The 27,017-nt window shown below is 41.7% G+C and overlaps 1 long non-coding RNA gene across 1 annotated transcript; it reads right to left on the bottom strand.

Moving 5' to 3' along the window:
* Positions 1 to 1,134: 1,134 nt before the first annotated feature.
* Positions 1,135 to 27,017, bottom strand: LOC116565534. The gene is made up of 3 exons (XR_004275490.1): positions 26,323 to 27,017; positions 1,973 to 2,069; positions 1,135 to 1,316 (listed from the first exon to the last, which is right to left on the bottom strand). It is a non-coding gene; the product is annotated as an uncharacterized LOC116565534 (long non-coding RNA).

Raw genomic sequence — 27,017 nt, 5'->3', positions numbered from 1 at the left:
TACATTGTGTCTTCGTTCTTGTTGATTTTAAAGAACATCTTTATTTCTGCCTTCATTTCATTGTTTATCCAGTCAACATTCAAGATCTAGTTGTTCATGTTCCATGAAGTTGTGCAGTTCTGAGTTAGTTTCTTAATCTTGAATTCTATCTTGATTGCACTGTGGTCTGAGAGACTGTTATGATTTCCATTCTTTTGCATTTGCTGAGGAGTGACTTACTTCCAATTATGTGGTTAATTTTAGAGTAGGTGTGATATGGTGCTGAGAAGAATATATTCTGTGGATTTGGGGTGGAGAGTTCTATAAATGTCCATTAGGTTTGCTTGGTCCAGATCTGAGTTCAAGTCCTGGATATCCTTCTTAATTTTCTGTGTTGTTGATCTGACTAATATTGACAGTGGAGTGTTAAAGTCTCCCACTACTATTTTGTGGGAGTCTAAGTCTCTTTGCAGGTCGTTAAGAACTTGCTTTATGTATCTGGGTGCTCCTGTATTGGGTGGTGTATATTTAGGATTGTTAGCTCTTCTTGTTGTATTCATCCTTTTACCATTATGTAATGCCCTTCTTTGTCTCTTGATCTTTGTTCGTTTAAAGTCTGTTTTATCAGAGACTGGGATTGCAACTCCTGCTTTTTTTTTGCTCTCCATTTGCTTGGTAAATCTTCCTCCATCCCTTTATTTTGAGCTTATGGGTGTCCTTGCATGTGAGATGGGTTTCCTGGATACAGCACACAAATGGGTCTTGACTTTTTATCCAATTTGCCAGTCTGTGTCTTGATTGGGGCATTTAGCCCATTAACATTTAAGGTTAATATTGTTATGTGTGAATTTGATCCTGCCATTTTGATGCTAGCTGGTTGTTTTGCCCATTAGTTGACACAGTTTCTTCATTGTTTCAATGCTTTTTACCATCTGGTATGTTTTTGGAGTGGCTGTTACTGGTTGTTCCTTTCTATGTTTAATGCTTCCTTCAGGAGCTCTTGTAAGGCAGGTCTGAGGTGATGAAATCTCTCAGCAATTGCTTGTTCTTAAAGGATTTTATTTCTCTTTTGCTTATGAAGCTTAGTTTGGCTGGATATGAAATTCTAGGTTGAAAGTTATTTTCTTTAAGGATGTTGAATATTGGCCCCCACTTTCTTCTAGCATTGAAGGATTTCTGCTGAGAAATCTGCTGTGAGTCTGATGGGCTTCCAGTAGCCCTTTTCTATTGCCACAGCTGCCAGCATTCACCCACGCAAGTTTTCAGCTTGTTTATCTATGTTTGCAGCTCAATTTCTTGGGCTCCTCTTCGTTAGAAAAGAAATGATTTTGTGGCTGCTTTTTGTTAAAAGAGAAGCCTTGCCCAGGACTCCTTTTCCCTCACTATCTACCTAAATAATTTCTTTCTATTGGCCTGGTGCCCTGGTTCACACCTGTAATCCCAGCACTTTGGGAAGCCAAAATGAGCAGATCAGGGAGTCAAGAGTTCGAGACCATCCTGGCCAACATGATGAAACCTTGTCTCTACTAAAAATACAAAAATTAGCTGGCTGTGGTGGCACATGCCTATAGTCCTAGCTTCTTGGGGGCTGAGGCAGGAGAATCACTTGAACCCAGGAGGCAGAGATTGCAGTGAGTCAAGATCAGGCCACTGTACTCCAGCCTGGTGACAGAGAGAGACTCTGTCTCAAAAAAAAAAAAAATTCTTTCTCTCGTGTCACTTCCTTGCATTGAATACCTAGCATACTGTATCCCTTTAACCAGTTCTAACTTATATATAACCATATAGACTTAAAATTATAAAAAATAAATGTTTCAGCTTCCTTTGAGGAGTCCTCTGGATTTCCTTTTGGTCACATCTCTTAGTTACTAATCACCCTTTTCTCTGCTTTCTTCTCCTTTACCTCCAATCTAGAACCACAGCTGAGAAAAGTTGAGTTGTTTCTCTCTGTAGAACCTAGCACTCATTGCTCTAGTATTCTGCATAGTGGAACCTTTGAGAATATTTGGAGATTGGATGCTTGGCATGAAGGGGTGGTATACCCAAGATAGTCGGGTCATCCAGTGGAGTTAATGTCTTATTTCTTTTCCCTGAAAGAAAATAAGAATTATTTACTTAAAATATTAAAATGATCATTATGAGCATTTTTCTTATATAGAATCAATGAATACAATAAAAATAAAATGCAATCAAATCAAGAAGTAATGGTAGGCATGTATTATTCTGTGAGTGTGCATTTTAATAAAAAGCAAGCAAACAAACAAAACCCACTCCAAAACTTTAACGTATTTGTGGATTTTTAATTATTTTTCTCTGTATCATGCTCCTTCCTGTTCCTGTTGTAAATTACAACAAGGCAAATTGTTGTTATGCGTCAGGGTATTTGCACTCTTTGTAATGACAATTTGCATTTGCTTTTTCAACACTATGGAGAGGAAATGAGCTCTTGGTGTAGTGTTCCAAGGATATGAACAATTTAGGCTAACGTGGTAATTTTCCTTTCCAACAAATAATAAATGGAAAAGGAAACTGAAGTTGTGACTACATGTAATGCTTGAAAAAAAAAGGTCACCCAGTTCAGAGGTTAGCTCCAGTCATAGTGTAGCAGCAGTGGCCACGGGAAAGGATCTCTCGGACACCGGATACAGGAGGAAGGAATTTGTATTACAGCTGGGAGCTTTGTTGGCATGCGTGCCTAGTAGCAAAACTTGCCCAAGAAAGGGAGGTTCAGCCTTTATATAGGCTTATACTTTAGATGCTACATGTGGAAGAATCTTAAGTTCGTAGTTTCAGGAATTACATATGAAAAGGGTTTCAGTTCATAGTTTCAGGAATTACATATGAAAAGGGTTTCAGTTCATAGTTTGAGGACTCACATGTGAAAAGGTTTCTGGTTTGATCTTGTTTTAAGTAAAAACAGTGCCTTCTCCATAGTGCCTTCTGGAGACTTTCCCCAGGGCCTAGCTGCTTGTTTTCAGGAAGGAGATTCAGGAGGCGCCAGCTGGCCTGCTCTCTCTTCTATTGAGATGCACAGTGGATGACAGAGGGGGAGGAGGTTCCAAATGCCTGGGTCTCCCTCCTCATCCCCCCTTTGAGACCCTCACCACTTTGTAATATTAGTGAGAGGTCTCACTTTCATTCCCACTTTCCAGATTTTCTGAAGAAACAGACTGATAATGTTTCATATAATACACTTGTGATGTCACTTTTTGGCTAACTACAGTGGTGATGAATCCCCTCATCATCTGAAGGAACAGGGGCAGTAGACAAGGGAGCAGTAAGCAAACACCTATTATTATTATAACACTTATGATGAGGGTTTTGAATCCTCACCTCCAAATAAGGACTCAGGGTTAAATCCGTGCCACACCTGTACAGGCACGTGTGCCAGTTTGGTCATGTCTCACACAATATCCTCCACTGCCTGCCCCTGGTCATCTATGTGCAGACAGCAGTTGGTTAGATTGAATTTTCCACAGACTCCCTTTCACAAGGCGAACAGGATCATTTTTATCATTTTTCCAAGTGGCCCAGGTGACACAGGACCAATAGGTGCAGTCATAGCACCAGTAGGTTTTCTGGCAGAGATATTTATGCTCTGTTGCATAACTTTGTTCCCACCTGAGGGAACCACAGCCCCTGGCACCGGAAGGATAGGCATTGATGGCTGCACAGGCATCAAACCTTAGAGTGACCTGTTTTGAGCTTCCTCTCTCTTCTGTCCTGGCTATTAATTTAGGAGGGCTATTCCATCTCCCTGTCAGGAGTCTAATTGCAAAAGTCGTATGTATAGGGGGCTCTGATGGGTTGTAACATACATCAGGCTGTCCATCCCCCGGTCTACATATCTTATACTGAGTACCATTGCATAAACACGTTCCCTTTTGTGTCCCTGTGCACTCATAATAACTGCAAAACAGAAGAATGGCAGTGACATTTCGCCCTATCTTTGTAACCTGGTGGACACATTGAGAGCATTCTTCAAAATCAGTTAATGTCCCTACTGTACAAGTCCAAATATTAAGAACAACAAGTCCCACGCTGAATCTCTTCATGCTTCGGCCGTGCATGGACCAGCCAGCTTCCGGGATGTGGCTGGAGCAGAGCTTGTTGTCCTTTTTAAGGTGATTCTGCAGTCCTTGCCTTGGTCTAAGTCTCAGCTGTTGCTGGTTTTTACAGGCCTGTGGTGGATTCAGGCTGGGATTCCCTCTACCTTCACAGCTGTGGGATTGGTCAGGATCAGGTCTGAGGTCCTTTCCACTGTGGCTTTAGAGGGGCTGTACTCCCGTCCTTTATCCACACATGATTACTTAGTGAGAAAGGGTGAGCTGGGGAGAAAAAGGCTTACAGGACATTTGTTATTTACTCAGGTTGAAGGATCCTAAGCGATTCTCCTTAGAGCTGGTAACTAGCATCCTAACTCAATCTCTCCCCGTTCCCGAGGAGTTCCTAGGAGTGCCCAGAGTAGGGGAGGGGGCCTATGGTATAAGACTTAATAGGGGAATATCCTGTTTTTCCTAGAGGGGGTGCCTCTAATTTTGAATAACACCAAGGGAAGTGCCTGCACCCACTTTAATCTTGTTTCCTGACACACTTTCCCTAAGCTGTTTTTGATTTTTCCAATTTTCTGGAACTCTGAGGTCAGTAGGCAGCATGCAGCATTGCTATTTTCTGGACTAAATCCTCCACAAATGCTGGTCCGTTGTCTGATCTGATGCACAGTGGCAGTCCAAACCTGGGGATAAGATCTTGAAGCAGCACACAGATCACTTCATGGGCACTTTCAGTCCCACCCAGAGTATGTGCACACCAGGGCCGACAAATACTTATGTCCTCCACTGTTGGACATTTCAGTGAATTCTACCTGGAGATCTTTAAACAGAGCTGCTCCAAGGGAGAAGAGTTGGGACCCTGCCTCACGTTGAGTTGACGACATGTAATGAATGCATCGCTGTGCCACAGTTTTAGTTAAGGCTGATAAGTGTAAGATGTAAAAGTGCCGACCCAGCATCTTTTCAAGGGACTCTTGGCTTTAACGAGTGGTCTCATGTACGGCTTGTACAACCACTGCACATAGCAGGCACTGGTATTTGGCAGGCTTATCAATGAGGTCTTTTGGTATTCATTAGAGTCACCGCCGCATGGGGTGCTTTGATATTTAAATTCTTCCCAGAGTTGAGGCTAGAATCTTTTATTTCCATTTTTCTTTTTCCTTTTTTTTTCTTTTTGACAGCATGTAAAGGCTATGTTAAAATCGGCTAACCCCAAAGCCAGGGCCAACAGAAGTTTCACTTTTAGCTTCTGCCCCATTCGAAGGGTGACTTGTCTTCTCCCCTCCCCCCTTTGTCACTGTGTAAGGTTCTGGCCAGTACTGCAAAGTTTGGAAATCCACAGTTTACAAAACCCACCGCTCCCAGGAGCTCTCTCACCTGCTTTTTAGTCTCAGGTTCTGTGACTTTGCACGCGGCTTCCTTCCTCTCTGCTTCTACGCTGCGTTCCCTCTTCCAGATGGTAAGCCTCAGATATTGCATTTGCTGTTTGGCAAATCAGGGCTTTCCTTTTAGACACTTTATACCCACAGTCTTCCAGGTGCTAAAGTAAGGCATTTGTTTGTGCACCCGACTGCTGTGGGGTGTCCCAATAGAAGGTTACCAGCATACGGGGGCAGCATGCAAGCAAGAAGCTTCTGGGGGATGGTCACAGGCTGATGCCTCCCCAGCGATGATGAGAGGTTCTGAGCCCCTGGGAAGCTGGGTTCAGGTGCATTGAGTGTTCTCCCATTGAAATGCAAATGGTTTTTGACCCTCCAAGGCCAGTCCAATGCTAAGGAGGTATTCTTTAAGTCCAATTAAGTGAACCAACTATCCGATGCTGGCAATAATCCCAACTGCGTGTAGAAGTTGGTGCAAAGCCACGCAAACCCTGCACTGGCTTGGGCGATAATATCAGTCTTCTGCCTCTGGCTAGGAAGTCTCCACCCTCCTTCCCAAGGGACAGTGAGAGCCTGGATGACTCTCAACTGAGGCAGTTTTAGCTGCAGGGAGTCTCTTTTGTTGAATGGGATAGTGGCCCTCGATTTGCACAAAAGGTTTTGCTGGAGAAAGGGGGCAGGGACAATTCATTAAGTACAAGAAAGCCTGTTCTCTTAATACCTTAATAGATTTAACAGCACTGGCCTTGTTCCTTTCGATGGGGGGTTACAGGGCTGTCGTCCGGACCATGGGCTCTTTGGGGGCATATGAGTCCAGCCCCCATCTCTTTTAGTCCAGTGGCCCTTCCATTAGATTGAACAGAGCCCCTTCACACTCATTTGGATCCTCTTGCTTAGGATGGTCCTGTTCTTCAGTTAACTGTGGACATTTTTTTCCAGCGTCCTATTTCTCAACAGAATGCACACTGGTAGCATTGCAGGCCCAGGCGGGCAGACTGTGGGGGTTTCTAGGAACCCCCCTTTTCCATACTCTTGGGGGTTCTGGTAATCTGCAGGAACATGCTCCTCCAGCCAATTAGAAGCGGCTTAGAGTATTCTCCGCCTTTCGTCTGTGTTAAAAAGATGTTGTTTTTTCCCAATTGATGAGATCAGCTGAGGTGAACGGCAGGTGCGTGAAAACACACCTTTCTACCATGTGGCCATCCTCGTCCACTCCGGTGTACCTTGGTCTCTCAAAGGCATCTGCACCCCGGCCTTGGGTCGCAGACGAGCTGCCAGAGGGGGAGTTCCCTCTGGGAAGCGGGCAACAATGGGCGGAGTTTTTCTACTTTGGGGAATTTAGGGGTGTGCAGCTCTGGTGGGGATGCCGAGGCCTCCAGCCCAGGGGCAGGGAGTCCTTGAGGGGGAGGAAGAGGCATTATCAACAAAAACTCTTCTGCCGCAGGGTCGACCAAAACCTTGGGAGTTGTCTCTGCCACTGAATCTGCCCAGACCTTGAGATTCCTTGTTTCTCATCTCCACCACATGGTGGTTTCTAGCAGTCTGTCCCTTGGCTACTAAAACAGTCGCTACTTGCTCTCTTAACCACTTCAGAGGGTTCCACAATAACTGCAACCACGAGTCTATGTATGGAAATTGATCGAGGTGTTCTAGCTCGCCGTATATAACCCCATGCCTTACTTTGGAGACAAGGGACCTGTCTAGGGTCCTCTCTGGGGGCCAACCGACCCCAAATGCTGGCCAATCTTCCCTACATAAAACCCTTAATTTCTCTGGTGTCATAGTTACTTTATAATTTCCACTAAATCCCTTCTTGAAATTTTTCAGCATGGTTTCTAAAGGGGTGGAATGGCTATGGAAATGACCCATATAAACACTTCAAAGAAACAATTTCCACAGTTAGGAGAGTGTTAGTTCACTCACAGCACTTCCCGTTCCCACCTAGCAAGACGCAGCTCGGAGCACTCTCCGATTTACATTCACTTCAATCCCTTTGCAATGCCCAGAGGCTTCACTCAAGCCTTCTGTGGCTGCCTCTAATTCTTACAAATTACTTGACGCATCATGAGGCCCTTCCTACTGGGCCTGATACCTTTTACGACTGATGAGTCCGGTAGGACACATCTATACACACAGACACACATTCAATTGCTCTCCTTCCAATTCAAAACCATAAGCAAAAGCTTCCAAGGTTACAGAGAGCTACCTTCCAACGTGCCGATCTGGCACCCATGGGTGATCATGCCACGCTTCCACCCAAAATGGGGTGGTCTACTTTCCTGGGTTCAATCTTACCAAATTTAGTGTCTAGACTTCCCCAAATATTCGTTCCTCCTCGTTGTTCAGCCACTGGGTGGATCGACGCTGCAGGGCCTCCTTGCTCCGCTCTGGTGAGGCTTTTCCATCTGGCAAATACCTGCCTGGGAGCGCTCTCAGGATGCGTCACCCTAGCGAGCAGGAGTCCCTCGCAGGGATGGTCCGCAGGTCTAGGCAAACCACCTAAGAGACTTTTTTCCCGCCGTCTGCTATCCGAGACTCGCTTCCCAGCCAACGCACCAAAAATGTAGCAGGAGTGGCCTTGGGAAAGGATCTCTGGGACACCGGATACAGGAGGAAGGAATTTGCATTACAGCTGGGAGCTTTGTTGGCATGCGTGCCTAATAGCAAAACTCGCCCAGCAAAGGGAGGTTCAGCCTTTATATAGGCTTATACTTTAGGTGCTACATGTGGAAGAATCTTAAGTTCATAGTTTCAGGAATTACATATGAAAAGGGTTTCAGTTCATAGTTTCAGGAATTACATGTGAAGGAGTTTCAGTTCATAGTTTGAGGACTCACATGTGAAAAGGTTTCTGGTTTGATCTTGTTTTAAGTAAAAACAGTGCCTTCTCCATAGTGCCTTCTGGAGACTTTCCCCAGGGCCTAGCTTGTTGTTTTCAGGAAGGAGATTCAGGAGGCGCCAGCTGGCCTGCTCTCTCTTCTATTGAGATACACAGTGGATGACAGAGGGGGAGGGGGTTCCAAATGCCTGGGTCTCCCTCCTCAATAGTCTGAATTATTATTATGAAAACTGAGTTGTGATTATTTGAGTTGAGTTGTTTCAATTGTTAGGTCAGGATGCTAAAACGATCCTATTCATAGCATCAAAGGTCCTTTTGACAGTTTATGATTATTGTCATTCACCTTAGAAACATACTAAATTCTTTTTGAATAGATAGCCATGGCTTTTGAGATAGCTAAAGGATAGTAACTTTATTTTAATGAGAAAATAAAAGAATGAAAGCAATTTACTGATTTCTTCCAAGGCAGAAAGTCAGGCCCAGGTTTTAGTAAGTTCCCTGGAGCTTATAGGAAGCCTGCTTCTTTGCCACAGTAATAAATGTTCATTACCTAAAAGCAGCAAGGAAGGCATCTCCTTATCAGCTTCTTGGCTCCCAGATTTGATTACAGCAGGAAGGAAGTAAGATGTTCCTGCCTGGGTTCTAGTCTGAAGGGCTGTTGGAAAAATAAGTCTTTCCTGTTTCTTTGAATGAAAGACAGAGAGAGTCCCTGGTCAGTAGGTGAAAAATTTTAGTTGCCTTTAGACTAATAAAAAAAATGGTCCACAAATATCGTCCAGTTTGTTCATGTTTACTCTGAGTGTGTGTGTACCTGGATGTGTTTTCAGATCATAATCATCAATGTATTTTTGGAACACTCGTCTTTTTTTTTGGAACACTAGTCTTACAAGATGATTTCTGAAAATTGCTCTGGTCTTAGAGCATTTCTCTTCTCCAAGTGTCATTATACCTACTAACATATTAAAGGTACTGGAGAGGCTCAAAGTAAAAAATAACTTGAACTTGATTTGACCCAGAATTTCCCTAGCTTCGTTTGACCATGAAGCACTTTTTCAGATAATGATTAATAATATTTCAGTTCTGTAAACATATTTAGGAAATGCTGAATTAAATGATTTTTCTGAAGAAATTTGAATGAACATAATAGTCTAGTGACAGAGGAATGTAAAAATGCAGGCACCTGGCAGTTTCGATGTCTCTGCTGGCTTCCTGAAGCGTAGCTTAAAGTCAATTTCACTTTCCAAAGCCTAGATCTGCTAAAATATTATTAGGCCAAAAAACCCTATAAAATTCTTTCTATGCAAGTAACAGCTGATAAAGGGGCTCACTAAGGTTTTTTATTTTTATTTTTTAACCTTAACTAGAGTGTTCCTTTTCCTGTAATATGTTGCCAAGCCAGTTGTATTAGCCGAGTCAGTTAAATTACTTCCTGTCTTTTCTATCATTTTCTACCATCTGATACTTGGTGAAGTTGGGAACAAAAATGTACAGTTTTTTTTTTTTTCCCTAAAAGCTTATGCCTATCTCTGGGAAAAAATTGCAATGAAGAAAAAATGTTCCTCCGCTATCTGAGGATTCCAGTCCTTGGTGGTACTTGCAAATGGCAACAACCTACATTTAACAAGACAAATCCATTTGGTGTCTTACATTATTTTGTGAGTAGAAATTTGGGCTATTTTGCTTTAAGACAACAGGTCTGAATTTCTTTGATCTTTGCCCAACATTAAAAAAAAGGTGAAGAAAAGCACCGAGTTATTAATTAACTTCCGTAAAGATACTTTACTTGATTAATGGTTCACATCTAAATTTAATTAGGGCAGATACACTGAATAACTACGTGGTTACCCAGATTATTACCAAGTATGCTGCCAGGAATTGTATTAACCTGTATACCGCTTCTGATTTCTCTTCCCTTCTACCCACTCCATCAACAAACAAACACCAAAGAACTGGTCTACTGCAGTGAGACTGAAATCTCAACTAAGGGCACAATGTAAATAATTTTAGTGTGTTTGAAATTAACACAATGGATATATTTGCCAGGTCATGGTGCACACATAGTTTTTTATTTTCTTTACAGAGCACATAACGTAACAATGATTTGGAGATGTCTGGATTAAATTAGATGGCAAACCTCGTGATCTACATAATAAAAATCCACTTTACCCCTTTTTTGTCATTTTGGACAAAACTTTTGTGGAGATCAGCTAGAAGAGGACAACTGCTGTCTTAAAAGAGTATTTCTTTTGAATTTTTAAGTGTAGAAATGTCATAATACACAGAAGTAGAGAGACTAATATGATGAGCTTTCATACGCTAATCAATCCATTCAAGAGCTTTCAACATTTTGCCTATCTTGCTATCTCTCTTCATTCCTCCTTTTTTCTCTTGAGTATTTCAAGCAAATCCCAGAAATCATGTCATTTTGCAGCATGCATCTCTAACTGGTGAGGCTTTTCTATTTCATAACAAGCATGCCATTGCTTAATCTGACCACTGACAATAATTCCTGAATTCTGAGTCTATATGAATCTCCTATATTTTCCCCCAACTTTTACCCTAACCCGACACTTGATTGCCCCTAGCCCCTCAGTGACTCTCATTTCTAGGAATGTGTAGATCCACGAAGGGGGACAAGTCGGGGGCATTTTTGCTCTTCAATCCAAAGCATCAACTTAAAGCCATCGCTTCCAAATTTCGCTAACTCTGAACTCTGCCGCTGCTACTTTAGGGCATAGTTTCAATATCCACAGATGGAGAGCAAGGCCAAGTTATTTTGGGGACAAGCCAGAGATGAAATTCTAGAATGCATTCCAAGTGGAGTCGGCTTCTGAAGCCCTTTGGGAGGCACACAGCAGGAAGTGGGCTTAGCTGTTGATTACAAAGCAGGATTTCCTCATAGGGAGTAAAGTTTTCTTTTCATAAAAATGATATATTTATTTATATTTTCAAGTAATCGATTGCAGCCTTAGTTGTAGTGGATCACCAGTCATGCCTTCCATAAACTGTTGTTTAGTGCTTACTGTGTGTGAGGCATTGCACTAGCAAAGAAGGCAGAGGATGTAAAACAAAAATCACTGCATAGAAAATAAAGTGCAGTGGGAACTTAGAAACAAGCTGTTTTTTACTTGGGTTCATCATGGTCAGAAGGGGCATTTGACTTGGGCCTTAAAAGGCTTGTAGAATTTGAACAATGAGAGGGGAAGAAAGGCCATCGTGAGGGAGGAAAGAGGGTGAGCTAGGCACAAAGGTGGGAAAAGTGAAGAATGCTGAGCAAATAATGAGATTAGTCTGGTGAACATGACACCCTCTTCAGGACAAACATCATGTCCTGTCGTGACCAGCTGTGCAGCTAGGTGTAGATGTTACGCAATCACCCAGGAGGAGAGATTCCGGTAACTGCTATCAGCCACCGCTGCCAGGAACTACTAATGAGGCAGCATGCTTAGAATGTTAAGACGATGATTATTAATCAGTGACCAACCAAGAAAACTGATGCATGGTAGAGGCATCCAGTCCAATGTGATGTAATAATTAATCCAACTGGATAATATTTTACCTCCAAATCTAACCTAGTGGTTGGGTCAACAGGCAAATACTCTGTTACTATGCATTTGAGAAGAAAAATAACTTTTTGGCATTCTCAGGAGGCTTGCAAAGCTCAGGTCCCACTAAGTGAAACCTCTTTTGCTGTGGGGCTGGATTCTTCTCGATCTTTCTGAGGGTTAAGACACTAAAGCCATGCTGTTGATACAGATATAGCAAAATCTTCCTGACCCCAGCCCCAAGCTTGTTATTGCTATCATCCTTCAGGTAAAGAATGGACTCAAATTGGTGGTGACATTACTGATTTAGGTTTGCTCTGCAGTGCTCAATGCTGAGATAAAATGTCCAGGATCAGAGAATAACTTTATATCAGACTAGTCCGATGTCCCAGTCCAGGCCACGTGCTTTATGAAGCCTGAGAAAAAGTGTGTCCTCACATGGATGCAGGGAGGACAACATCACACACGGGGTCCTTGTGGGGGGTGCGGGGCAAGGGGAGGGGGAGCATTAGGACAAATACTAATGCATGTGGGGCTTAAAACCTAGATGATGGGCTGATAGGTGCAGCAAACCACCATGGCACTTGTGTACTTATGTAACAAGACTGCACGTTCTGCACACGCATCCCAGAACTTAAAGAAAATAAAAAACGAAACAACAACTAAAAAGCATACTGTTGTATTCCTCAACATTTCCTGCTAACATCTATCATGTGTTTATTGTGTGCTAGGCTCTGTGTCATCATAAGCATGATCCAATGTAACCTTCATAACTCTATGATGAAAGTTAATATAATTATACCTCATTTTAGAAAGGAGGAACGTGGAGTTGAGGGAGGATTAGATAGTTATGCTAGGCTACACAGCTAAGTGGCAGGGCTGGTTTTTGAGCCCTGCTGGTTTTTCTGACAAAGCGCGGAGCAGGGACAAAGGCCTGTGTGTTGGGGTGGGAAAGCAGGTGGGGAGAGTTCACTGATTGCCTCTGCCTCTGTACCTCTTCCGGTCTTCAACCCGCTTCCTCATTTCTATTTTTTATCCCAACTCCTCCAACTCCCAGCTCCTTTTATGTCATTGTTTAGTTCATTTATATAATTAACTGATTTCCTCTTTCCTATATTGATTTACTTCTAGGGTGTCGGGCCTTGCCGGCTAGGAAATTGCAAGGAGAGCTAGCAAGCAAATGAATGAATACATACAGCACAATGTAAGGGACGCCAGATTAGGGTTGTTTTGGGGGCACAGAAAAATAAACAATTGAAACGTGAGGTCTGGGAGATGATACTTGAGCTATGGCTTGGAGGAAGAGGTGCAGGCCTGGTGAAGTAGTAGGAAGGGTTCTCTAGGCAGACCTAGTGGTTTTTGTACAGTCCCAAAGCTGGGACAATAGCCTGACACAGCTGGAGGCGTGCTCGTCATTGGAGGTAGCCGCAGTGAATGCAGAGCGCTTTCTGGCAGTATTGGAAGATGAAGCCAGCGGGTATGGAATGTGCTACATTATGAAGCACTTGTGTGCTCAGTTAAGGAGTTTGACTGTCAGCCTGAAAGTTATGGGAAATTGCTGAAAGGCTTTAAGTTAGGGAAATGCCTAATTGTGTATTTTAGAAGTAGCATTCTGGCTGTAATTGCCACTTGAATAGCCAATTTCTATGCCTGGAGAAGGAGTCCCTGAGTTTGCACCAAGATCATACACTACTTACCTGAAGAGATTTCAAATGCCTCCATCACCCCGTGATTGTCCCTGACGGACGAGTTAAGTCTTCCATCTACTGCCTGATCTTAGAAGTCCTGCTCGGTTGGGTGCAAGGCAGCCTTTGCAAATTGGCCCTTAAAGAGGGGTTGTTGTAATGACCACCGTAGCCTGCACACTAGGCGCAGATTTCACATGGACATTCAGATCCCACTTTCTGTTAGCATCTTCCACCCACATCATCATGCATCTCCAGGTTCTGGGCCACTGCATTACTATAATCATTTTTCAGGTGGTGTTTGTGCTGCTGTTTCTCCTGAGGGCTGGGGAAATTTCAGGTGACCTGCCCTGCAGAGGGTAAATGAACTGAGGCAAGTGGAAGGGTGAACTGTGGAGCAGAAGCAGTAAGTGGCATCAAATAAGCCACATCTAACAGACAGTTTGAGTGTCCTTAGCCAAGATAGACCTGCAGGCAGCTTAGAACAGTGATGCTTAAACTTTTTGCTCACATACCACTTAAAATCCTACGGCAGAGCTATGTGCCTAATCATGCATTTTGAAGTTGGCACTTGTAATTATTCATTATGTGTTTAAATCATGTTACTAGAAATTATGTTACTCTTTTTTTTTGAGACGGAGTTTCGCTCTTGTTACCCAGGCTGGAGTGCAATGGCATGATCTTGTCTCACGGCAACCTCCGCCTCCTGGGTTCAAGCAATTCTCCTGCCTCAGCCTCCCGAGTAGCTGAGACTACAGACGTGCACCACCATGCTCAGCTAATTTTTGTATTTTTAGTAGAGGCGGGATTTCACCATGTTGACCAGGATGATCTCGATCTCTTGAACTCGTGATCCACCCGCCTCGGCCTCCCAAAGTGCTGGGATTTTTGGCCATGAGCCACAGTGCCCGGCCTTACGTTACTCTTTTAAACGTGTACCATGGAATGCAGATACTCTAGCAGTTTGATGTGCTCGACCACCTATTTAGCCAACTGATCTATGACAACGTGCTCCAATACAGCATAATCAAATAGTAACGTGTTTGGCAACGGCTAATGCAAAAGCAATCGAGGGAGTGACAGCCATTCTTCCATGGACTTGCATCTCATGTCCAATTTTGCCACCATGCAGGTACTGAGGAACAAACATTAAGTAGCAAAGTAGCTTCAACTCAGTTCTTGCTACTTTTTCTGCAAACTCAGTGACACACCAGCCGTCTGTTCTTTTATGTGCTTCAGCTACTATTTGAAAGATTCTCTTAAGGCCAAGAACAACATTCTAGGGAAAGATTCTGTTATATGAATAATTAGCACCAGCCATCCAGTATTCCTGTTAGCTGGAGTCAGGATTTAGGGAATCAAGCCTAGCTTATAATCTGTTAATACAAACATAGACAAGTATGTTTAGCCAAGCCACATATCTGAATTCCCTTAATTATGTCGAAGAGCCAATTTCCAATATCCATCATACTGATCCACAGGCCAGTATTTCTATTAATTAAACCCCTTTCTCACATTCACAATATTTATTTAGAAAGCCTCAGTTCTGATGGAGACGTGAATAACAGAAGACTTTTGTTAGCTGCATTTGGCTTAGAAAGTTCCCTTTTAAATCCCCATCTGATCACACCTGGACAGCATGTTTTTGATTAACGCAACTGACTTCTACAGGGAACATTTAAACTAATTGGAATGAACAAAAAATACTACGTATGTTGAAATGTTTTAAGATGATTTACAGACATTGTAAAAATTTATAAAAAATATGTACGTACCGAGTATTTTCTTATCAGTCAGAAGTTTGAGATTGTTTTGTTAGCTTCTTGTACTTATATTTCTATTCACTTTTCCTTTCCAATTTTATCTTATTTTGTCTTATTACTTAAAATTATATCTTAATTACCTTATCTCATCTTTCTATAACAAAAATATATACTGGAACTTAAATTATTTTATAATTTTCTGTGACCATAAGGCTTTAAATGCAGAAAAAGTGTACACGTAATCAAAACACAGATAATTTGAAACAATGATTAATATAAAATGAATATTTTGTTGGTGGGACACCTCTCAGAGAGTTGGTAGTGGCTTACTTTTTCCTCTGGTTGGTTCATATATCCAAAGATGAACATGACCAATTTCTAGAGTGAATTAGGGTTTAGCTACTGCTAATTCCTATTTTTAATTTTCATAGATGTAAGTATGGGTAAGTTTTATTTATATAAAAATAAATGTTAATAGGATTTCATTATGGCTGGTTTAGAGCAATGGGAGCGGCACAGTTGAGAGTCATGGCCCCAACTTCTGTTTCAGACACAAAAATGACATGTCCTTGGGCACTTGCTAGGTTGTGGATTCCTCCTTTATAAAAATACAGGGTGGCCTGGAGGAGTTTGAGGCTCTTTATAGCTCCATCATTCTATAATAATTTGAAAAAAGATAGATTAAAACCACTTGGCCTTATTAGGTAGATGGTATATTTATATATAAATATAAATAAAAGAAACTGATATAAATATGAGGTGAATGCTTGCTTTTAAGGTGATTGTAACCAAGTTGGCTAGCAAATAATATTAATTAAGGACTAAATCAAGATTGCATGTAGTTAAATGTTAAGTATGATCATACAGACAAGGTAACAGTTACATTAGAGGTTCAAAGATGAGTCAGTTACTCAGGGCTAAACTCTGTGGAGGAGACTTCATGGAGAAAGTGAGATCTGGAGAGTGCCTTACAATTAAACATGAAGGAAGGCACGGACCACAGAACCCTGGTCTGGAGGGAGCAAGGTGAATGCAGTGGATACTTACTGCTAAGGAGTAGAGGGACTGAGGTAATAGGCATGGCCTTCAATAATCCGAGGGCCCTGGGATACAATTAGAGACAATTTATAACAGATTCTAGTTATTCATGGCAGTTATGAAGTCACCATGGACACTGAATTAGCAAATATTGAATTTTTGTTCCTAGGGGAAATCCAGGGTTAGGTTCCTATGGGCCTCTGTTCACATTTTCTACAGCGAAGCAATACATAACCTTGTTTGATATGTATTTCTGTTTAAAGACGCCTTATATAATATATATTGTGGACTCATTAACATTGAACTCACTACCAACACATTGTAGCTTATGCCTCAACAGGGCTTGTCTGACACATGCATTTTCTCCCTGAGAACTAGTCTAGGCTTCTTACAATTAGGAAGTGCAGCACTGGAGCACTACAATTAAGGGTCATTTTAAACAGCAAAATTAAGAATGAATGGCACAAAAATGTGAGAAAACATGGCATTAAATAGACCACAGAAGGGACACTTGTTTAAAGTCTGAGAGCTGAAATAAGAAGGCAGACTTGCCCTGTTCAACCTCAGCTAGGAACACACACATTTGGTGATTCAAAATTTGCCGCTCTGTGCATGCCCATGAGTGACCTTGAAAGCATTTGAGTATTGATTTGGGGATTATAGAAAAATTTTATCACATAGGTGAATTCACAAACATGAAATATGTAATAATGTAATCAATTATATTTTGATGAGGCAGGTTGTAGCAAGCTATTAACAAGATTTGAGCAGTAGAATGATGCAATAGGTTATATTTAGGAAGCCAGCTTTGTTATCCATCCATTCAATTATCAGTCATTTAAAGAATACGGTGTATTAGAAGTTGCACAGTGTTTGGACTGCAAATGAATAAATATGGTGCCTGCCCTTAAAGAAATTACAGGTAAGCAGAAGTAGTCTAAGGGAGAAGCCTGAGCTGGTGATGGGGAGGATGAGGCTATCAAAAGTCTTATCGCCAGAGTCATTCTTAAGGTGATGAGGGCCTGGTATCACAAAGTCATTCTTAAGAACCTTGTATCACAGAGTCATTCTTAAGGTGATGAGGACCTGTGGGAGTGAGAAGGGAGGGCAAATACAAAGAACATCAACTGGTTTTTATTTTTGCTTGAATATTACAGTGAGGAAGAACTCCCATACATGTCATATTCAAGGCTGAGGAAGGATATGCAAAAAAAGGTATAAAGGTATGTGCTTCTGATCCAGTGAAAGAAGATGGCTTCCTCAAGTGGGAGGCTTGTAGAGGGAAATCATCAGGACTGGTGTTTGCTTCAACTGTCATTATTTTTAAATTCAGAATGATAAAAGTTACATTATGTAAAATTAAGAATGAAATAAACCAAAACCAAAAGACTAGATTTTTTTAAAATTTTTATTTTTTTTATTGCATTTTAGATTTTGGGATACATGTGAAGAACATCCAAGATTGTTGCACAGGTACACATGTGGCAGTGTGATTTGCTGCCTTCCTCCCCATCACCTATATCTGGCATTTCTCCCCATGCGATCTCTCCCCAATACCCACTCCCCGCTGTGTGTAGTGCTCCCCTCCCTGCGTCCATGTGTTCTCATTGTTCAACACCCGCCTATGAGTGAGAACATGTGGTGTTTGATCTTCTGCTCTTCTGTCAGTTTGCTGAGAATGATGGTTTCCAGGTTCATCCAGGTCCCTACAAAGGACACAAACTCATCGTTTTTGATGGCTGCATAATATTCCATGGTGTATATGTGCCACATTTTCCCTATCCAGTCTATCGTCGATGGGCATTTGGGTTGGTTCCAGGTCTTTGCTATTGTAAACAGTGCTGCAATGAACATTCGTGTGCACGTGTCCTTATAGTAGAACGATTTGTAATCCTTTGGATATATACCCAGTAATGGGTCAAATGGAATTTCTATTTCTAGGTCCTTGAGGAATCGCCACACTGTCTTCCACAATGGTTGAACTAATTTACACTCCCACCCACAGTGTAAAAGTGTTCCTATTTCTCCACATCCTCTCCAGCATCTCTTGTCTCCAGATTTTTTAATGATCGCCATTCTGATTGGTGTGAGATGGTATCTCAATGTAGTTTTGATTTGCATTCCTCTAATGACCAGTGATGATGAGCCTATTTTCATATGTTTGTTGGCCTCATGTATGTATGCTTTTGTAAAGTATCTGTTCATATCCTTTGCCCACTTTTGAATGGGCTTGTTTTTTTCTTGTAAATCTGTTTTAGCTCTTTGTAAATTCTGGATATCAGCCCTTTGTCAGGTGTGTGAACTGCAAAATTTTTTCCCATTCTGTTGGTTACCAATTCGCTCTAATGACTGTTTCTTTTGCTCTGCAGAAGCTGTGGAGTTTGATTAGGTCCCATTTGTCTATTTTGGCTTTTGTTTTCAATGCTTTTGCTGTTTTGGTCATAAAGTCCTTGCCTACGCCTATGTCCTGAATGGTTTTGCCTAGATTTTCTTCTAGGGTTTTTATGGTGTTAGGTCTTATGTTTAAGTCTTTAATCCATCTGGAGTTAATTTTAGTGTAAGGTGTCAGGAAGGGATCCAGTTTCTGCTTTCTGCACATGGCTAGCCAGTGTTCCCAACACCATTTATTAAACAGGGAATCCTTTCCCCATTGCTTGTTTTTGTCTGGCTTGTCAAAGATCAGATGGTTGTAGATATGTTGTGTTGCCTCTGAGACCTCTGTTCTGTTCCATTGGTCTATATCTCTGTTTTGGTACCAGTACCATGCTGTTTTGATTACTGTAGCCTTGTAGTACAGTTTGAAGTCCGGTAGTGCGATGCCTCCCACTTTGTTCTTTTTGCTTAGAGTTGACTTGGCTATGCGGGCTCTCTTTTGGTTCCATATGAAGTTTAAGGTGTTTTTTTCCAGTTCTGTGAAGAAGGTCATTGGTAGCTTGATGGGGATTTACGCTGCCAGCAGAACACACAAGTCTTCCAGATTCCAGAGATCTTGTTGATTTCTATTTGAATCAGATCTGAGAAATGTGGTAACAAAAATCTGTATGTTTACCTCATATATTAACATCACCCATTTACAATAACCCAAGTTCAGCTGAAAAGTTCTTAACTGTTAACCTTTGCTTGGTAGATGCATGGTTACTTTGTTTTCTATTTTCTGATTTTGGGGAAAATATTTTCTCTTGTGTTTAAAGAAAGAAATACGTCGTATCTAGATTTATTAATTAATAACATTCTCCTTATACTGCTTTGGAGCAGCTTTGGAAAAAGCTAATAGTTCTTTGGGATCTGTTACCACTTGGGCTGAGTCTGCCCAAAGAGCTTCTCCACTTCCTGGGCAGACTCATGAATTTGTTGGGTGTTTGTTTTGACTCAAGTAAATTCACCAAATAATCATCTGCTCTCTGAGTGCCAGGCACTGTGCTAGGCCTGAGGATGAGAAAGATGGAAAAGTTCTTGTTGGCAAACGATTAGCAATTATAAAGGCTAAGGGGATCTTCAGGCATTAAATTCTGCTTAGCGCTTTACCTTGCAGACATTAACCTCTCATTGACAATGTGAAATGTGAAAGGAATAGAAATGTGAAGGGTAGAGCAAGAAGAGGCCACCTGCTTGGACAATTCTCTGCTTTCAGATGCCTCTGAGCACTTCTTAAACTCATTGGGCAAGAAAGACTTTCAAAATCCAACCTTTGTAATGAGAAAGAAATCAAATTCTGAAAGAAATGTGAATCAAGGTTAATATCTTCACTGAAAACATTTCCCCACTTCCCTCATTTGCTTTTTTCTTCTCTAAAATGCCTATCCTGTGAAAATACTCCTTGATTCTCTGCTTCATACCATGAACACTTTCTTGTTAGGAAATAAACAGCAAACAAACTCAATGCATTGACAGGGTATTATTGGTAATATAAGTGCACATAGAGAAGCATAAAAATATTAAGACATTTCAGGCTTCTCTTAATGGTTGTCATTAAGGAAAAGGAAAGGGCTTGACAAGGAAGTGTTCCATGCAGCATTCTACTTGCAGATACACGCTCAGGGTTATCATGTCCTTGATTACCTGGAGACCAAATTCTCACACCCTCCCTTGGGTTTTATTACCAGACAACATGGTCTTTGTTTCAATAAATATATGTGACTTTAAAGGATTGTTCTAGGAAGATCGCAATACCAATGTGTTTTGAAGGTCACAATACCAAAATTCTATAGATGCAATATTGTGGGGGTTGTGGAGAAATGAGGAAATAGGCTGATTCAATCACACGCCTCTGCATGTAATTGCTGAAAGCAATATGAAAAATTTTTTTTTTTTTTGCATCTGTGGGATATGATGGGACCTGTCTGCTGCAAGAAAGGGAAGGCAGCTGCCTGTATGTGTGGCATGAGGAAGGAAGGAACTGCCCACTCTAACGATGGGCCTTCCTGGTCGCAGTCTCACCCTTCCAGTCCTAAGAGTAGAACATGAGAGTAAAGCAATTGCCTCTTGAAGGACTGGTTAAAACAGAAATTCCCTACTTTGTGGAGTGCTATAAATGTAATCTCTCTCATAGGATTGTTGCATGCATGAAATGAGATAATCCTTGTAATGTACATTGTTTAAGTGTGTATATATTAGCTGCTGCTATTAATCTTATCATTATTATCATTTCTTCTTATATGCACAAGAAGCCCTTGCACTGACCATCAGGGTCTAAAGAACTTGTTAGTCAAACCTCACTTTCTCTAAGCAATGGCTCTTTGCTTTGACTGAGCCCCATGTCATCGGTGCAAGTCACTTGCTAAGCTAACACAGGGCTGCAGCTAGGTTCAAATGAGTCATGTGGATGTCCTGTATTTTTCACTTTTGACAATTAGATGGAGAAAATGTGATATGAAGCCTAGTAAGTCATATTCCATTTCTGACGAGTATATTTTGGCTAACAAACTCTTTTCTAAGGTATAAATAAACCAGGATTCATTTTTTTCATCTAGGGTTTGATAACCAAGGTTGGATAAGGCATGAGGATGTGTTGATGCCTAGAGTGTTAGGAAGGGGAATCTCGGGCTTGGGACCATTGGTGAAAGGCTTTGTTGGGAGGAATGGCCTGGTGGAGTGCCAGCACCTGGGTGCCTGCAGGACCAGGCCGGTAAGAAGGAGGTAGGAAGGTAAGGGAGAGTGTTTTGCCGAGGGCAGGTGAATGGTTGATGTGGCATTGAAATTTCCCAGCAGGCTGCCTGTAGCTGGATGTGGGATAGGTTGCCAGTGCCTGGGGTGAGATGTCAAGACTAGTTTGGGAAGCTGCAATTTAAAAATGTGCTGTGTTTTTGGCCAGCTCAGTGTCTTCTCATCCAGCTTCTGCAGTTTATTCCTGTTCAGAACAGTCTTGACTTCTTTTTCCAAAGTTAAAATAGAAAAGAAAAATAAAAAACATGAAAAAAGGGAAGAGCATTTCCCTCTTTTTCCTGGTGGAAAAGTAGATCGGATTTCTAGGTCTCTTATCTCTCTACCTTCTCCATCTTTATTAGGCACATGGGACAGGGCTTTTAAAGCCTATTCCTAGACATGCTTAGGGCCTTTTGTATTTTTTTTTTTCAAATTGATCTTTTAGGAAGAAGTGCCCCCTGCCCCTAACTGCTAATGGAATTATTATACTTAAAAAATTAATATTCTAGCCTCTTCCAAATACAGAAGTGAAGATAGTAAATTACCTTTGGATTACATTTTTAAACTTACATGACAAATCATAAGTTCTTCATAATTAGGTAAACAGAGGAGTCTGTTGTGTTGAGCACAGGATCCCAGGAGTCTTTGGATTTTATGAAGACAGCCTTTCTCTATATTCCCTTGGTATGCAGTTCTCTTAGGAGAACTAGTTAGGATTAATTAACAAATTAGAAAAATAAAATGGATATGAATGTGTTTGTACCTCACGCTGGTGAAGTAAGTCAGGCCAGTTATATTCCCAAGGGGATTGTGGAAGTTCTTATGAGGGCACCTGAGTAAGTACTTGATGAAAACCAAGAAAATGCAATAGACTGCTCATGCCAGGTTCCCAGTGGCCATTCCTATAGACAGCTGAGCAGTGTATACCGAGAGTGTTTTTGTCCACTTGGAGAGAGAGACCAGTTTAATTCTTATCAAATGGCTAACATATAGAAGGCCTGCTTATCTCATGAGGGCATCAGGAGGAGGCAAAGGGAGGTCTGCTCCTTCCCCACATCACGACGCCCCTTTCCCAGCCCTTTTCCTACCTGTACCCTAACACTTGTAAATTCCACATAAACGGGACCTTTGCCTGTCTTGTTCACTGTTGAATCCCCAGGGCTTAGAACAGTCCTCAGCATCCAGGAAGCACTCAATAAATTACCCATTTTTAATTAATAAATGAATTAACTTAAACTGGCAAAAATATTGAAGGCGTTGAGTGACAGACTTAGGACCTTAAAGAGATCTACTAGAATTATAAGTTGAATCTACCATGATAAAATGTAATGAGGAAAAAATGAAAAACCCTGCCCTTAGGTCCAGAAATCAACTATACAATGTCCCAGGTGGAGAAATACAGCTTGGCAATATCTTATGTGAAAAATTTATTCCACGGTAAACACAACTTAAATCAGCAAGGTACTATAATTGGGATAAAAGTTTAATATGATTGTAGGCCATGTTAATTAAGATAGGATATCTAGAATGAAGAAGGTCATAGCACTTGTCTTCTTTGTGTTGCTGTCAGGTGGTACTTGAAGTACCATGCTCTATTCTTCTATTGTGGATACTAAACTCAAAATAAGACGTGGGCAGTTAAGGGTGCATTTAGGCGGGGGGCGGTGGCTCATTGCCTATTATCCCAGCACTTTGGGAGGCCAAGATGGGTGAATCACCTGAGGTCAGGAGTTCAAGACCAGCCTGACCAACAAGGTGAAACCCCTGTCTCTACTAAAAATACAAAAATTAGCCGGGCATAATGGTAGGCACCTGTAATCCCAGCTATTCAGGAGGCTGAGGCAGGAGAACTGCTTGAACCTGGAAGGTGGAGGTCACAGTGAGCCAAGATCATGCCACTGCACTCCAGCTTGGATGACAGAGTGAGATTCTGTCTCAAAAATAAATAAATAAATCAAAATTAAAAGAGTGTGTTTAATGGAGACTAGTCAGGACCATGAGGGGACTCAGAAAGTGAAGGATAATTGGTGACATTGAGGACAGTTTTAGGCAGCCCAAGAGAAGGTTCAATAGCTTCAACCTCCATGTATCTGAGGAGCTAGTCCCTGGAAGAAGTATTGTATTTGTTCTTCGTATTATCAGGGGTCAAACGTAGGGCACATGTGTGAAGGTTTCAGGAAGACACATTTTATCTCATCAAAAAGGACTTCTAGGTTTGTCTGAGCCGCACTGAGCCTCGCGGACAGTGAGTCTTCTGCTTCTGAGTTTTTGAATGGATTGTGCAAAGGCTGCACAAAGTCTCAAGTACCCAGTTGAACTTGAGCTTCTGTAAGATATCTTCAGTAGAGATAAGTTGTGTGGGCAGATGGGGCTGCTAGGAGAAATCATGTTTCATTGATTTCAGGGCTGGCCCAACATTAGAATTCTTTCTCATGAGCTGCACTGCTGGGATACAATGTAAGGGTATTCTCATTTACCTGGTCTGGCTCTATGAAACCTGTGTAATATAACTCAGATCACCTGGAGCTTGTAAGTAGATGCAATCATTCATTTAACAACTATTTAATGAGCACTGGCTCTGTGTACTGAAGTACTTGCTTGGGGTTGAGTTAGAATAATAAGCAAGATTCATTTCCTGTCCTTAGTAACCTTAAAGGTACAGTGCCCACAGGACCTCTGCTCTAAAGATGAATATTTTAGCTTGGAGGCTCCATTCTCAGACTTTACTGAGCATTTGTTTCGCTGCCTTGTATGTGTGCTTCTTGGTTCTTCACATGGACTAGCATTTCCTTGAATACAGGGATTGTTTCTTATTTAATTTTAGCACAATCTCAAAGCACAGTGGTTGGTATAATAGCAGGTATTCAATAAATGTTTGTATAAACAAAACAAACTATACAGATCATTGCCCTGCAAATGAGTTGGGAACAAGAGTATATCCTAGGAAAGTCCAGTGGAGGGGCAGTGTCTTGAAAAACTAAAGGAATACTTAAAAAGTCTTCTAGGCCTTGGGGATGGGAGCGGGAATCGGGTAGGGATTGGGTGGGAGTTGACAAAGCCAGACTGGCTCCAAGGATGATGAAATCTGGGCCACAGAAATGCTAGACAGACCATGACAACAGCCTGCATTATGGGAGATGGGCAATGTTGGTCTTTACTAAGGGGTGGCACCAGCCTCAGGAATCACTTAGTCTAACATATCATTCAGTACCAAGTCACACATACAAGAATGGGCTACAAACATGTCAGAACTTCCAGTTGAGTCATTTAGAGAGAGGAAGAGGAGCAAGTAGTTTCAGAGAGGTCTGAAGCTTGGGTTTAAGGTAGGGGAGTGCTTTTCTTATTGCAGAAAATGTGGCTGGGCTCAGAGGACCTATTCGGAACACAAGGGGGTCTACTAGCTGGAAGAGATGAAGTTAATTCTAATAAGCAGCATTTGGAAGAAGCTGAAGATCCTACAGGATCTGGAAGCCAGGTCTCCCCTGGACAAAGGGTCTGCTCAATGTAGTCTAGCATCCAAGAGAGACAAGACTGTGGCAAGAAGAAACCAGGACTGACTGCCAGGCTGAGCCAGTCAGGTTAATACAGGTGGACACTTACCTTTGAATAAACAATATATGTTCTTCATCTTAATCAATCTTTATCCTTTGAATTTATTTTATTTTCTCCTATTTTTAAACATTCATTTTCGCAATTCCAGACTCAGTGAGTCTTTTTATGAGAGTGTGTGGAGCATGAGCTGTGGCCTATGGAGGCACATTTCTATGTCTGACTTTTAGATCTATCACTTATTTGTTGGGTGTCCCTGAGCAAGTGTATTCACCTTTCTAAGCTTCAGTGTCCTTGTTGTAAAGTAAGGGTGATGATAGTAGTTTCCTCACAGATTTCTTGAGAGAATTAAAAAAATGCCTGTAAAGTCTTAACGTAGCATTTGAGTTCCATAAATGTCAGCTCTGTGGTTATTGATGTTACTAAGCTGAAGAGGCAAGAGGGCAAGGGGATGACTGCTGCCTCCAAGCTGAAAGAAAGACATCCTCATATTTGAGAAGGAAGAAGAGATAAGAAATTCCGCCTTGGGCATGTTGAGTTTAATGAGTCAGTGGGAAATCCAGGTTGAATTAAAGTAAGGGTCCAGAGGTCAGGAGAGCACAGGACTAAGTATTCGAATTTATGCATCAAATGCAGAGGTGGTGCGTAAAATAAATTAGGAAGGGAGAGGGGTCTGGCCTCTATATTTAAGGGTTATCAGAGGAAAATGACTAAGAAGGAGATGAGAAGGAGCAGCTAGAAATAGATGAAAGCCAGGATAGAGGCATGTCTAGAGAGGCAAAGGACAAGTGTTTGATTATGGAAGAAGTGGCCAAGGAAGATAAAAGTAAGCCAGGACTGGAGGTGGCCTTGGATTTAGCAATGATTGTACCACTTGTTGCTTTTATTAGGTCAGACAAGGGAGCAGTCATAGCGAAAACCAAACTGCTGTAGATTGATAAATAAAGAAAAGGTAAAATATTCATAAAATAGGAAGAAAAAAAATCAGATTAAAAACATATGTCTGGCTGGGTACAATGGCCCAGGTCTATAATTCCAGCACTTTGGGAGGCTAAAGTGGGAGGAGTGCTTAGGTCCAGGAGTTTGAGACCAACCTGAGCAACATGGTGAGATCCTATTTCTACAATAAAAATAAAAATAAAAAATAGCCAGATGTGGTGGTTTGCGCCTGTAGTCCCAGCTACTCTGGGGGCCGAGGTGGGAGGATTGTTTGAACCCTGCTGCGGTGACATGTGATTGCATCACTGCCCTCCACCCAGACAAAAAACAGAAAACAAAACAAAACAACAAAAAGAGAAAAATCATTTGCTTGTTATAATCAATTTTTGTTAAAAAAAAGAGAAATATTTACATGGGTGATGGCATTTAAAGGATAATTGTTCCTTTTCTGATATCACTTGCTGACTGCTTGTCAAGACGGGAGGATCAAGCTTCCCCTAGACTGTTATTTTCAGTTCTGTGCTGCTACAACCTGCTTTGGACTTTCAGACCGTGCCTCTGGTGCTCTCTCTGCTGTATACTTGATGGCCAAACTCTGCTTCCGGAGCCTACTTTTCGGTGCTCTCCAAAGACTGAACAATTACACAGCTCTGGCTCTTTCTGCTTCAGGCTGCTTTAGAAATGCACTCCACCCATCCCGCTTGACCCTTGGGACACAGGTTCCAGAATAAGAATGTGCCTGTGCCAGCCTGCCCCAGTGGGCAGGTGCACTGCTCTTAGGAGTTATATGATGAAAATACGTATGTTTCTGCGGAAGTGTTGCTCATTAGCAAATCAAAGCCCCCAGCAAAATTGGTTACTGTAGGAGATAATGTTCCCACAAAATCACTTCCCACTTTCCCACGCTGAATCATGTCCTGGTTTCATTTTCTCAGGCAGATAACAACTTCTGTCAATTGCACAGAAATTATTTCTCTTAAATCACTGACTGGAGAGTTTTATACACTGGAAGACAAGTTATGTTTTAAAGCTCGGTCATGGGAGAAGAAGGAAACCAGGAGTTGATGGGAATAAACGTTTCTACTCACCTCAAGCCTTCACAGCACC

The sequence above is a fragment of the Sapajus apella genome, unplaced genomic scaffold, assembly GCF_009761245.1.
Source record: "Sapajus apella isolate SASKATOON/1434 unplaced genomic scaffold, GSC_monkey_1.0 scaffold40, whole genome shotgun sequence".
NCBI lineage: Eukaryota > Metazoa > Chordata > Mammalia > Primates > Cebidae > Sapajus > Sapajus apella.
Note: the sequence above shows the minus strand (reverse complement) of the source record. Positions and strands in the feature narration are given on the sequence as shown.